This window comes from Lycium barbarum, chromosome 9, assembly GCF_019175385.1.
Source record: "Lycium barbarum isolate Lr01 chromosome 9, ASM1917538v2, whole genome shotgun sequence".
Taxonomy (NCBI): domain Eukaryota; kingdom Viridiplantae; phylum Streptophyta; class Magnoliopsida; order Solanales; family Solanaceae; genus Lycium; species Lycium barbarum.
Window position 1 is genome coordinate 96418951 of NC_083345.1, and position 13129 is coordinate 96432079.

A 13129-nucleotide genomic window follows, 5' to 3' on the forward strand; every position below is an offset into this window, starting at 1 on the left:
CTGCGTTATAATTTTTTTTTCTTTTAACTGCTTCTATACGCAACAAAATACTGCGCTAAAGCAGTTAACGGCTCCGTCTCCGAGAACTGTTTTAGCGCAGTATTTTACTACAAGATAGTTTTGTAATTTTTTTTGTTGGGATATTTTAATTCACTTAGTTTTTTATTAAGTCATTTTGGTTCCGGACTCGATAGGTGAAGTGCACAGTGCACTGTACATGTGGGACATAAGATTTGTATGTACCCAACCCCACACACGTGCATAGTTTGTACTTGTTGTTCAGATCTGGCAGGAAATAAAAATATCTCTCTCTGGATACCCTTCCTTCTTCTCCAGCGATGACCATGAGCTTCTCCTGGACGGACGGCTATGAAAGATTTTTCTTGATGGTATGATTTTGATCATATAGAGATAATACCCTTGTTTTCCTCTTATCTTCTGTTATGGCAATAAGTGTGTGAATATTTCACATCTGTAATTGACTTTTCCGTGTTTGCTAATTAATTTGAAGTTGAAAACCGCACTTCGTGTCGCTGGTTGTCCTATTAATTAATTTCATGTTGGATAAATTATGTGCTTGATTGATTCAATCACTGTAGAATTAACTAACTAGAACTTGAATAGAGCACAACAATTAGGATAACAACAAAAGATCCAGGTGGATCTAATTAGATCCCTCATAGCACAGCACAATATTTAAAAAAAAAAATTAATTAATTTCCCCTTAGACTACAATTTGGACGTCGAGAGCACATTGTTGGCGGAGGTGATCGGGGGCTTGAGGTAAAACACTTTAGGGACTGTCTGGTGGTAAGATTTAAAAACAGGTTGCATGAAATTGTTGAAATCTTCAAGGTGACAACTACCTCCATTGCAGAGTTATTAGCAACAAGTTAAACTCTGTTGGCATGCATTGAATTGTGCTGCCAATAGGTAATTTATACTCATGGCTTCACTGGCATGAAGCTATTTCATTCAAGGTCAGAGGCCTCATTTTCCTCATTTCCAGTTGAATCTAATTACTCCATTAAGTGTAATTGAAGGAAAAAGAATATGAATACAGGGAAGTGGATGATTCCATTATACAAACTTGGTCACACAACAACAACAACATATAATCACACAAGTTGGGTCTAGAGAGTGTATAATCCAACAGTGCAGACCTTACCCCAACCTTTGTGGGGTAGAGAGGTTGTTTCCGATAGACCCTTCGGCTCAAAAGAAACGTAATCGATGCAGGATTTCAAGGAAAATAAGACAACAAAATATCAAGATACAAAATAGATAGAAGCAACAGATAGTAATACACACTGAAGAGTAAGGAACTACGCGATACCTAAATAATACTACTAAAAAACGGAGAAGAGGAGGCTAGCCCCTTAACTCTCCCACACAAAATGAGACAATACTCAACTACCTATTAACCTCTACTCTAATCTTGAACCTCCAAATCTTCCTATCTAAGATCACGTTCTCAGTCAGCTGAAGCTGTGTCATGTCCTTGTCTAATCAACTCCCCCTAGTTCTTTTTTGGCCTACCTCTACCTTTCCTCATTCCTGCTACCACCAATCTCTCACACCTTCTAATTGGCGCATCTTCACACCTCCTCTTCACATGTCTGAACCATATCAGTCTCGCTTCCCATCTTGTCCGCCATGGTGGCCACTCTGACCTTGCCCCTTATAACTTCGTTCTAATCATATCTCTCTTGGTATGCCCACACATCCATCTGAGCATCCTCATCTCCGCTATTTTCATCTTCTGAACGTGAGTGTTCTTGATTGGCTAGCACTCTGTCCCATACAACAATTTGGGTCTAACCACCACTCTGTAGAATTTACCTTTCAGCCTTGGCAACACATTCTTATCGCACAACACCCCGTAGGTGAGCCTCCATTTCACCCACCCCGCTCTTACAACTAAGTTTTTGCATAATGAAAGGCTTATGCTCCCGACTATCAATTGCGAAATTCATGTGCTATTTATTAAGGTTTTGTGTAAAAGTCGATAGAGATAAAGAGCATTAAGTTCTTACTTAAAGATTAGAATGGGCGAAGTGCACAAATACCTGCTTTTGAAGCCGTCATTTAATTTTAATCCGAAGCCGACCCTTTTTTTTTTGAAAAGTTTATATGCTTCAAGAAAAACTTCAGATGTATGCGACTGAAGTTGAAAATTCGTATCTGACTTTAGATATTTTTATCTGAAGTGAGGCCTTGTGAAGATCAAATATCAAATACTTTTTCCTGAAGTTTAGTATAGCTTGCCAAGGCAAGTTCAAATATTTTTGACTGAAGTTATGGACTTGACAAGGCCATATTTCGGACATTTTGACTGAAGTTTTACTTGACTTGCCAAAGTTATCACAGGCATATTGAATTGTGGTGCATGTAAAAATTGACTAAAATTTCAGTCATGTGTGTCTCCATTTTTTTCTTTCGAAAAAATTATAATTTTGTCCATCGAATTTCAAAAATCCAATACACGATTCAACACTCAAATCTACTCCAAATAAGCTCAAATTTAAAACATAAGTTCCATATATCATAAAGAAGAAACCTCAATTATCAACTTGTCAAAACAACAACAAATCTTACAAATTCATTTAATTAGCATCCTTTTAATTTTTTCATGTAAATGTAAAAGTTGGCTAAAATTCCAGCTTTTCTTCGAATTAAATACCCAACACACGATTTAACCCAAAAATCTACTCCAAAATAAGCTCAAAGTTGAGACATAAGTTCCATTTACCATAAAGTACAAACCCTATCATCAATTTGTTAAAAACACAACAAATATAACAAACCCAATTTGCAATAATAGTGATTTGACATTGTTTTCAAGACTTATTTAATTTAAACTAACTTTTTATATTTGAAATTTTTTCAATGCATTATATTTCAATTTCTGTAAAGTCGAAAAATACTATTATACAATAACTAAGAAGAAATAGACACTTTTATTTGAAATTAATTATAGTGATATTCATGCAAAATACCACTACAGAATGTGGTGTAATGGATGAGGCTGCTTCTCCTTTACAGAGATCTCGGGTTCGAGCCATGAGTATAGAAAAATCCTTGGTAGGTAATTTTACCCCCGAGTGGGACCCTAAGCGACACGAATCCGAATATAGGCGGGCTCCAATACGGATATCAAAACACCGGTTGGGAAACAAAATATTCTATGCAAAATAAAACCTAATTAAGATACACAAAAGTGTATGTAGCCTTATAAGTGGGGTTTCAATTGAAACCTTAACTTTTGCGCGGAGCATAATTTATGAGTGAAAAATTATTAAAATTATATATAGTAGATACGAACGCATAATATTTAAAATGTAATGAGTTCAATACTAAAAATTTGAGATTAAATCCTTAAAATTTAAATCTTGGATCATACGAAGATACACCGATTAAATGGGGATTAAAATATGGCGCCCCACAAAATTTGTCCTATTTAAGAGACCATTTTAGACTTTTCTGGCATCTGCTCGCTAAAATTTCGCAACACAATTCTAGAGTTTTCTCTCTCGTTCCATTCACATTCACACACAAAACCCACTTCAGTCATGGCTCCGAACCTAGAATGTCGAATGTACGAGTCCAAGTATCCAGAAGTAGACCAAGCTGTAATGTTACAAGTCAAAAGCATGGATGACAGTGTTGCCTATTTTCCCTCCTCGAATACAATAACATTGAAGGCATGATCCTTTTCTCTGAGCTTTCTCGTCGGACAATTAGGAGTATTAGTAGTTTCATTAAAGTCGGTAGAATAGAGCCTGTTATGGTCCTAAGGGTTGATAAAGACCAAGGTTATATTGATCTTAGTAAACGAAGGGTGTCTGAGGAAGATAGTCAGGGTTGTGAAGAAAGGTATAATAAAAGCAAACTTGTTCATTCCATTATGCGTCATGCTGCTGAAACTATCAATATTGATCGCGAGGTGAGCTACACTTCTTCTTTAGGTTTCTTGATTCGTATTGAATTTATTTTCGTCGTGGAGAAAGTAATTGTGAATACTCCCTCTGTCCCAATTTAAGTGTCGTTTTGTCCCAAAAAAAATGTCTGCATTTAGTAAGTTGACAATTCAAACATTCTACTTGAAGAAAGTTTACACAATTCAAAAAGAGTAAGTTTCTTTGATTCGTGGAGAAAATACTTGTGAATATATGTTATTGAAGTAGAAATGGACTGCTCCTTTCATTTCAATTTGTTTGTCTGGTTTTGACTTGACACAGAATTTAAGAAAGTAAATAAGGACTTTTGAATCTTGTGATTTTTTTTTTAATGACAAGGAACCTGCAGTCGCTACCTTTTGGGGTGCGCACAAGGTAAATCCGCTCCTGTATAATAGCTCGCAAATCACATAGGAGAGATAACTACACTAGGCAAGCTTGAATCTTGTGGTCTTAAACTAAAGATACGTAGAATGTACCAAAATGTCCTTTAATTTTGTGATCTTATGTAATGACCCGCTAGCCCCCCCCCCCCCCCCCCCCCCCGTCCTTTTCGAAACTAGGAGCGAGTTTAGTGATAATTTAAGGAGCTAGAATTATGAAATAAGGCCTTTGATTTTATTGGTGCATTGTTTAAAAACTTGACTTATTTCTGTTGGGGGGTGACTTGGTAAATTAGACATTCGTTGGAAATTCCGAGGCCACGGTTGAGTCCGTAACGTGTTTTTATGTATATGTACATGTTTGGTTCGCATCTGTAAGGCCTCAGATTGGTGTTAAGATTTTGGGTGAAAAACCAGAGCTCACTGGTCGATTTGGACCGCTGCAACGGTGGTATTACCGCTATAGCGAGTCCGCCATAGCGGGCGAGGCTCGCCGCTGCGGGAAAACGGGATTTAATGAGGTCAGCTATAGCGGGTCAATACCTGCTATAGCGAGACCGCTGTAGCGGAACATCGATAGCGGTCGATGGGAGGCAGAACTGACTTTGATATTGTGGAATTTCGAGTCATTCCTCACTTTACACTAAAAACTATTCCTTAGAGAATAAGAGGCGAGTTCCTTAGAGTCTTGGTGGGTCCTCCATTGAAGGTAAGTTCCAACCCTTTTATTGTTCATGATTCCGTTGTCATTCGTAAGTTCGTACATGAATTAAGGGTCCTTTAATGGAGGAAGAAAAGGTTAGAGCCCTAGAAATTGCAAACCCGTGAATAATTGTTGGGTTATCGATTTTATTGTTGTTTAATCATCTAGGAGTATAGATTATCACTTCCTAGGGTGAGAAATTGATTATTAATGGTGGAAATTATTGATTGAGACTTAGGGTTCCAATAAAAATGGAAATTTTAGCCTAAAAACTGTTTGAAAGGGGATGAATTGATTAGAAAACCCATGAATTGGAATAGTATGATGGTTGGGGTTGATTTTATGATGAATTCACACTTAGTGATAGTTCACCCATTTGAAAAGGGTAGAAGTAGTTGAGTTCTCTTCCCCAATTATTGTTTATTTGAGTAGATGATTCATTACTCTTATGTTGCTAGACTTTGAATGTTTTGAAGCTTTGTGAAAGAGGAAAGCTATTGCGGAGTAATTGCACTATTCCAGTTCGGCTTTGAGGTAGGTTATGGTTTACTTGAGTTAGACTTTGATTAGTTGAATGTATATGTAATAGAATTGATGGGAGAAAGCATGCATAGGTCTTCAGACATAAAGTCTGGTTGGGAATTCCTAGGTTGGTACTGATTGGTTGGTTTTGTGTGTTACACCCCGGATTTATTTTTTTGCACATTAAAGTCGCATCATGAGTTAGTCGATGGAAGTTCAAAAGAAAATATCTTGAGGTTAAAAGGGATTGAGCTTATTAATATAGATTATTATAAGAGTATAAATAATATTAGTAAGTGGCGGAAGGTTTGGAGGGTGAATGAATCAAAGAAGGATGAGTTTCGTCAAAAGTCGGCAAGTTGGGAATACGATAACTTGTACTTTTGGGTAAGATGAGGAGTGCTTCACATGCTAAGAAATTAATGATATGAAGTTTTTGAATCGTATAATGTTCGATTGTTAAGTTTGTAATTCAAACGAGTTGTAATACGAAAGCTGACAAAGGGCGTCACAAGTTAAGTTTGTAAATTTCACTGAAATTTGGGTCAGATGTCTTAGAGCTTTTCTCTCAATATACTTGGAGTTAAGGGATCATCTACCTATCAAATTGAAGGTCTAAGAGTCTAGTTTCCATATCATTTTACCGTTCGTCGGTACGATGTCGGAGTAGAGAGATATTCGCATTTCCGTAAAAGGGTGCAAACTTCTGTGAGACAGAGGACTTTGGTCGGTGGCTTAATTTTTGTCCTTGTATATATATCACCTTTTCACGATTTTATCCCTATTTCTTCATCTTCAAAGACCAAGGGAACCCTAATATACTCTTCAAATAAATCCCCCATGAATCCTAACCAATCCAAGTGCAAATCAGTCAACTTTAACATGAAGAACAACATGGTGATTACGGAATCGTGATTTCTTCACTATTTTGCTTCTCGAATGAAAACTTCGCCTTGAAGTAATCTTTGTTTCGGAATGTTCTTCATAAATTAAGGTATTTTTCCTCATCTTAATGATTCTCTTAAGCTTCTCCAAGTATTTAACTTAGAAATTGGGGAGAAAATCCCATGAATACCACTCTTATGAACTCATATAAATTCTTATGGATGAACTTGATTGTTTGGGATGTTTCTTGTGGTTTAAATGCAATTCTTGGAATTATGGAGTTATGGATGGAATGATAATGAGGAATAGGAGTAAGGGAAAAGAAAATGGTAGTTTTGTATGGAGGAATTGAACTACAAATGACCCTACGAACTTACGCCCGCAAGTTGTTCGATGAAATGCCTCAATGAGTATTTCCATAAGCTATGAACTTGGAATTGATTCCAAATTGATCGTATGATGTAGGTTATTATTCGTAAGGTATTCGAGGACTCGTGGAACGTGGAAAACTTCGTCGTTAAGATATGTAGGGTTTTTTTTTCTTTTCTTGGCATGACTAGAATTCAAATGCGTTTTTTTTTGGAATGTTATCCTGTTGACTTGTGTCGATCATATCCAAGAATGAACGAGCTAACCTCTACTTCCTATATGACTCGTATAAAATAACTCTCCATGCTTCCATATTCCGTTTGGTTATCATTTGAAAGGTCTTCCATTAAACATGTATCGGGGGTGTTTCAAAATGATTAACCTTACTTCTTCTCATGAATAGTTCACATTGAAATATTTTCTCACATTCCTTATCCTTTTTGTTTACCGAGAGAAGTATAATGTTCATCGTGGTACTTTTTCCATTAAAGTTGAGTTGATTCCACTCCCTAATGGTGAAGCTAGTTTCCTTGATTTATATATGGCTTGTGTAGTAGTACTTTCCCGCAACTCGTATCTTTCTGGTCGATTGGAAAAAGGTTGTTCACTATGTTATTCTTCATGTTGAGGTTGAGCTAATGGTATTTTATTTAGTTGACCCGACCTTTATCACTTATATAATTACTATTGAAGTATATCTCCTATTCTCAACGTGTTGTTTCTTGAATTGAAAAGATAAAGAATGTAGCGACAATAATGATAGTCGGAGGGTAACGACGATAGGTCACTCCGACTCTTCTTATGATATCTCTTCTGAGGTCAGTCTTGCATTGCACTTATATATATATATATATATATATATATATATATATATATATATATATATATATATATATATATATATATATTCGGGTATGACACCTATTGTGCACACCACTCCAGTAGGCAGGTTATGGTGATACCCCAGATGCGGGATGCCCCGGACGCGGGATGATATATGGATCAGGCTGCACGTTCCGCAACACTAATATTTATGGATCGGGCTGTACGTTCCGCAGCACTAACACTTATATTATATATGTATGAAAATGTTTTTTTTTTAAAAGCTAAGCATGCATGATATCCGCCTTAAGAGGCAATCAGATGTACAGGTTACTTCTCCTATCTCATGTTTCTTACATACTTTCATTATGTTGTTATTCATGCCTTATATACTCAGTATATTATTCGTACTGACGTCCTTTTGTTTGGGGACGCTGTGATCATGCCCACAGGTACAGGTAGACAGATTGGTGTACCTTTCTCAGTAGGGTACCAAAGTTCAGTAGGGATGTCCATACTCCATTCTCCCTAGTTGCTGGTCAGAGTCATCAGATAAGATGCATGAATGTATATACATATACTTAGATGGGGTTGGGTACGGCGGGGCCCTGTCTAGACCAGTTGTTGCATTTTAGTACTCTTAGAGGCTTACAGACTATTATTTAGTGTTGAAGTGTTTTGTTGGCCTTGTCGGCCTCAGTTATGCATATGTATGTTATTGGGCCTTGTCAGCTTATGATTTATATTACAGAGTTCAGACATCACGATTGGATCACTCGGGCCTTTTGGTGCCGGGTGCTGGCCACACCCCCCCAAGGTTGGGGTGTGACATTATGGGCTTGTCGCCATTACTTTATGTACTGAAATCGGAGGTTTAATTGTTGTGTTATAAGAAGGAAGGAGTTCATATATACTCTTCTTGTTGATTGAGACGATTACATATTCACTATGTTGATCAGTTAATTTACTTGAGTCTAAATATGACTTGTGGCTTGATGCCTTGTAATTCTTGACATGATATTGTTGGCTGATCATATTCCATATTAATTGTTGGACTGGAAATAAGTTGAGATTACAGGGGGTGAGGATGTGGTTTAGTTATGGGCTCGTGATCCGAGGTCAGTTCCGGAGCGAGTGATACATGGACACTATGGGTCCCCTGCAGGTCATGGTTAATTGGGTAAACATTATCAGTTGGCATGTGTGTACACGGTTGAGATACTATCATTGTTGCATTGTATTGCATCGGACTTGTACTAATCTTGTTGATGGTTGTGGCTGGACTTATCTTATTCCTGTGTTGGATGTCTATTCTATTGATGACATTGTTTGGTTATGTGTTGTGTGCCTATCTGCCTACCTTGTTAATTTTATGAATGTATGCATGATGCTAATTTTAGTCGGCCTATGATATCTACCGGTACATAGTGTTTGTACTGATACTAACTTGCTGCACTTTTTATTTGAGTGCAGATTGTGTGCTAGAGACATCTTCCAGACCTTATATGTAGCTTGGGGCTATTTCCCGTTCAGATCAGAGGATGAACTCTTAATCTTGCCATGTCTCCTGAAGATCTTTCTTATTTGATGTATATTTTCATTCCAGACATTATTTACATTTATAAGCAGTTGTTCATTCTTTAGACAGTTGTGTTTAGAGTCCTTGTACGATGACTTCCGGATTTTGGGGTTGTAATAGTTAGATTTCCGCACTTTAATTTATTTATGGCATGACTAGACGGGTTTATGATTTAATTTTGGTTATTGTTTTATAATTGTTTAAATGATTTGATAATTGGGTAAGGGGATGGTTCGCCCACTAGGAGATTTAGTGTGGGTGTCACTCACGACTATTTGGGTCGTGACATCTTACACATGTCATGTATAAAGTTGGAATTAAAGAGTTGTAAAAAAAGGAAAGAGATATTCTTTTTTAAACCGACTAAAAAAAAGTAAGACAATCAAATTGAAATGGAAATAGATGGGTATATGTTATTGAAGTGTTAAGGAAGTACATATGGACTGGTTTATTAATTCAGTTTGGCATTATTTTAGCACTCATCTAAGCACCATCTGGTCTGCTATCTAATGTCCTAATTATGAAAAATGAAGTGTTTGTTGATGTTATGCCAATGACTGTGCAATTGAGTTTTGAGGATAAAAGGTGGAATGGACTAAAAGCATCTTTCCTTTTAATTTCTCAATAAACTAAATAGGCAAGCATATTGTATATGGGTAAAATCGAGGACAGGGATATCCTCGATTTCCCGACATGGGTATTGAGTTCGGTTCAGTCAGCCCTGGGTTGTTCAATTCGGCTGCGGTCGGACACCGAGGTATGCTGAGAAGGCAGTTGATCACCATAATGGGAAGGCCGAAATATCAGACACCAGCCGGATATTCCGGCACCAATCCGCCTATCAGATAACAGAAGATTGCATGCCTTGTTTAGACTTGTACTAGGGTTAGGACTCCTCTACTATATAAAGAGGAGGACCCCTTTAGTTTCAGCAGTTTTCCTCATACGCGCACAAGTATAATACAATTGTTAGCAAAGGGTTCTGTCGCCTTTCTAAGTATTTCACTACTGTTCATTGTTCATTACCTGGCCATTGTGGTTCGATCTCGGTCCCCATGACCTGAGGCCGCTCATTATCCACTATGGTCAGATCTTTCACATTTTTGTTTACTTTATTGTTTGTCACATAATAACTCAATCGCATTAAACCAAACCGCATATCCTTAGCACCGCGTAAAAATTCAATTGTTATCCATTTTTAGGGTAAACAGTTTGGCGCCCCACTGTGGGGCCTAGGATAAAAGTGGTGGTTTAATATGAGTTTTGATAACACTTGATATTTTCACACTTGTTCTTTGAAGTTTGATTTCAGGTATACCCGATATGTCAGACTCTCATTCTGTCAATTTTCACGCCGAATCAAGCCACTACGAGCAAAACAACAATGGGGTAGTGTTACACCTTGGAAAATTTCGCGCTACCAAGGTCGTAGCCAGCTTGGTATGGGCCTGAGGAAGAGCAAAGTTATGTGAGGATTAAGGAGAACGGTTATATTATAGGAGTGTAATAATGGTATACATATGACATTTGGAGACCATATGGGTTGAATTGGTTCATGTCATTTGCCGAAAACCCTCGTTGTTGTAAGCTAAGTGGGGCCCACACGTCAGAGTTTTATAAAGGACATATGAAGAGATATATGAGTAGTACATGGAAAGTTGAGCAAGTCCAAAGAAGGACCCATAAGCCAAATATGGGCATAAGCCATCCAAAAGGACGATTTAAGGAAACATTTGCGGATGCTCTGACTTGGAGGGGCCAAAACGCCAATATATGTTTGGAATTTGGAAAGAACACTAAGAATGAAAGTTGTAGATAATTGAAAGATATTTCCAACCATAGGTCGTGGGCCCTCACACGATATCAGGATCAAGAGTTATGACCTTTTTACTGAACGGAAAGACGCGGACAACTTCGGAAGAAGCTGTGAGTTCCAGAACCATGTTTCACGGTCCGTGAAACTTTCCACGGACCGTATTTTCGTCCGTGGAATACCCAGCAGAGATGATGGTCTTCTGGTGGTAAACCACACCTGTTCCACGGACCATACAATATTCCGCGGACCATGAAAGTGTCCGTGGAAGTCCCGACGAGCTGAATAGTTTCTGGTTATATAAATGTGTTCCCACTTCATTAAATTCATTTCCCACATTCTTTCTTCATCTCTCAAGACCTCTAGAAAGTTCCATACACTTCATCCACAAGAATTCAAAGGAAATTGATGATCAACTTCATCAAACCAACAAGAATCAAGAGTATGAAACCCATCAAAGTCATCTAAGCCAAGAAATTTCAAAGGAAATAAGTTAGGGTTTTTGGTGCAAGAAGAGTATTGCTACTCAAGGCTTGTTCCTACAATATCTAAGGTAAGTTTTATGATATTTTCATGATGTTCAAGATATTGAGAAGTTAAAACACTTGGATTGTTGAAGAATATAGAAAATGGGTCATAAATGAGTGAATAGTGTCATTGTGAAATAGTAGTTGGATTGAATTATGAATATAGGTATGTTGTGATTATAAATACGTTATGAAATACATTTAGAATGTGGAATAAGTATTATATGTGAGAAAATGCGATAATGAGCCATGACCATGATTATGGAGAAAATGAAGAGAAATTGTGAAATGCGGATAGTGTAGGCGAATGATGATTGTTGTCTATTATTTTGTGAATGTTGTTATGGTTGTTTGGGAGTTGATATAGAATATGGGAAAAGTTGTATAAACAAATTAAATGCTGCCCAAATCTTCCTAGAAATATTAATCACGTTTAAGCAATCGATTGGCTAACGTTCATGCGACTTCTCTTGAAGGTAGAAACGTGGGCATCGAAGGAGAACAAGCAAGTGATATATTAGTTAAACGACAAAGGTATGTAAGACCAATCCTTTCTTTCTAAGGCATGAATCTTTGAAATTTTCCATGATCTTCTTCTACGGTAGAAACTATGAGTCCATGAATATACGAAGCTACACACGCACGTGATTAAGAAAGGAAATATGATACAAGCATGATAATGATGATGATGAACATAAGTATGAGAAATCCTAGTATAATAAAGGATGTCCATGAAGCTAATAATTTTAAGTATGCTTCCATCGATGCTTCTCTTTGCGTACACTCACCTTATATTGTTAGTTCTTTCAAGGTGAGATATGATGTCGATGATTACTCCATAATATGATCGGGGGTTCACGACCTTATGTCACCCCGATATAGCCATAGCTACCTTCAAATCCTAATGTATGTCTAAAATGATAAATGTATAATGATGCTAAGTCATGATATGTCTATGAGATGATCGATAATATACGATTATGTTATGCCTTTGAGATGTGTAATAATGATGAAGCTATAATTGATTGTATGACGATATGATTCTACCGTGCCTAGATGGCCGGGCATGTCACAGCTAATGTGGACTGCTATGATTCCACCGTGCCTAGATGGCCGGGCATGTCACCACTAATGCGGGATGCTATGATTCCACCGTTCCTAGATGGCTGGGCATGTCACCACTAGTGGGCTGCTATGATTACACCGTGCCTAGAGGGGCGGGCATGACACCACTAGTGGGTGGCGTATAATGGTTACCTGGACGCGGGTTAACGATGATGATAATGATGTGATGTCATATGTGCTATGATAATACATGTTCCATGATTATGAAATATGCGATATATGTATGAAATGTACTCACCTATAGAACTCATGCAAGTTTTATCCTTCTCCTATGGTTTATGATTTTTCTACTATGCTTATTTCATTCATGTCTTACATACTCAGTACAATGTTCGTACTGACGTCCGTTTTTTTTGGACGCTGTGTTCATGCCCACAGGTAGACAGGGAGGCAATCCAGATTCGTAGGAGTAATTAGCTGCTTTCAAGAGCACTCCATTTTC

At 37.5% G+C, this 13129-nt stretch overlaps 1 long non-coding RNA gene across 1 annotated transcript; it reads left to right on the forward strand.

Annotated features, from left to right (window-relative positions):
- Nucleotides 1–211: 211 nt before the first annotated feature.
- Nucleotides 212–9398, forward strand: LOC132609106 (uncharacterized). Its single transcript, XR_009570683.1, has 2 exons — nucleotides 212–389; nucleotides 9117–9398. It is a non-coding gene; the product is annotated as an uncharacterized LOC132609106 (long non-coding RNA).
- The last annotated feature ends 3731 nt before the right edge of the window (nucleotides 9399–13129 follow it).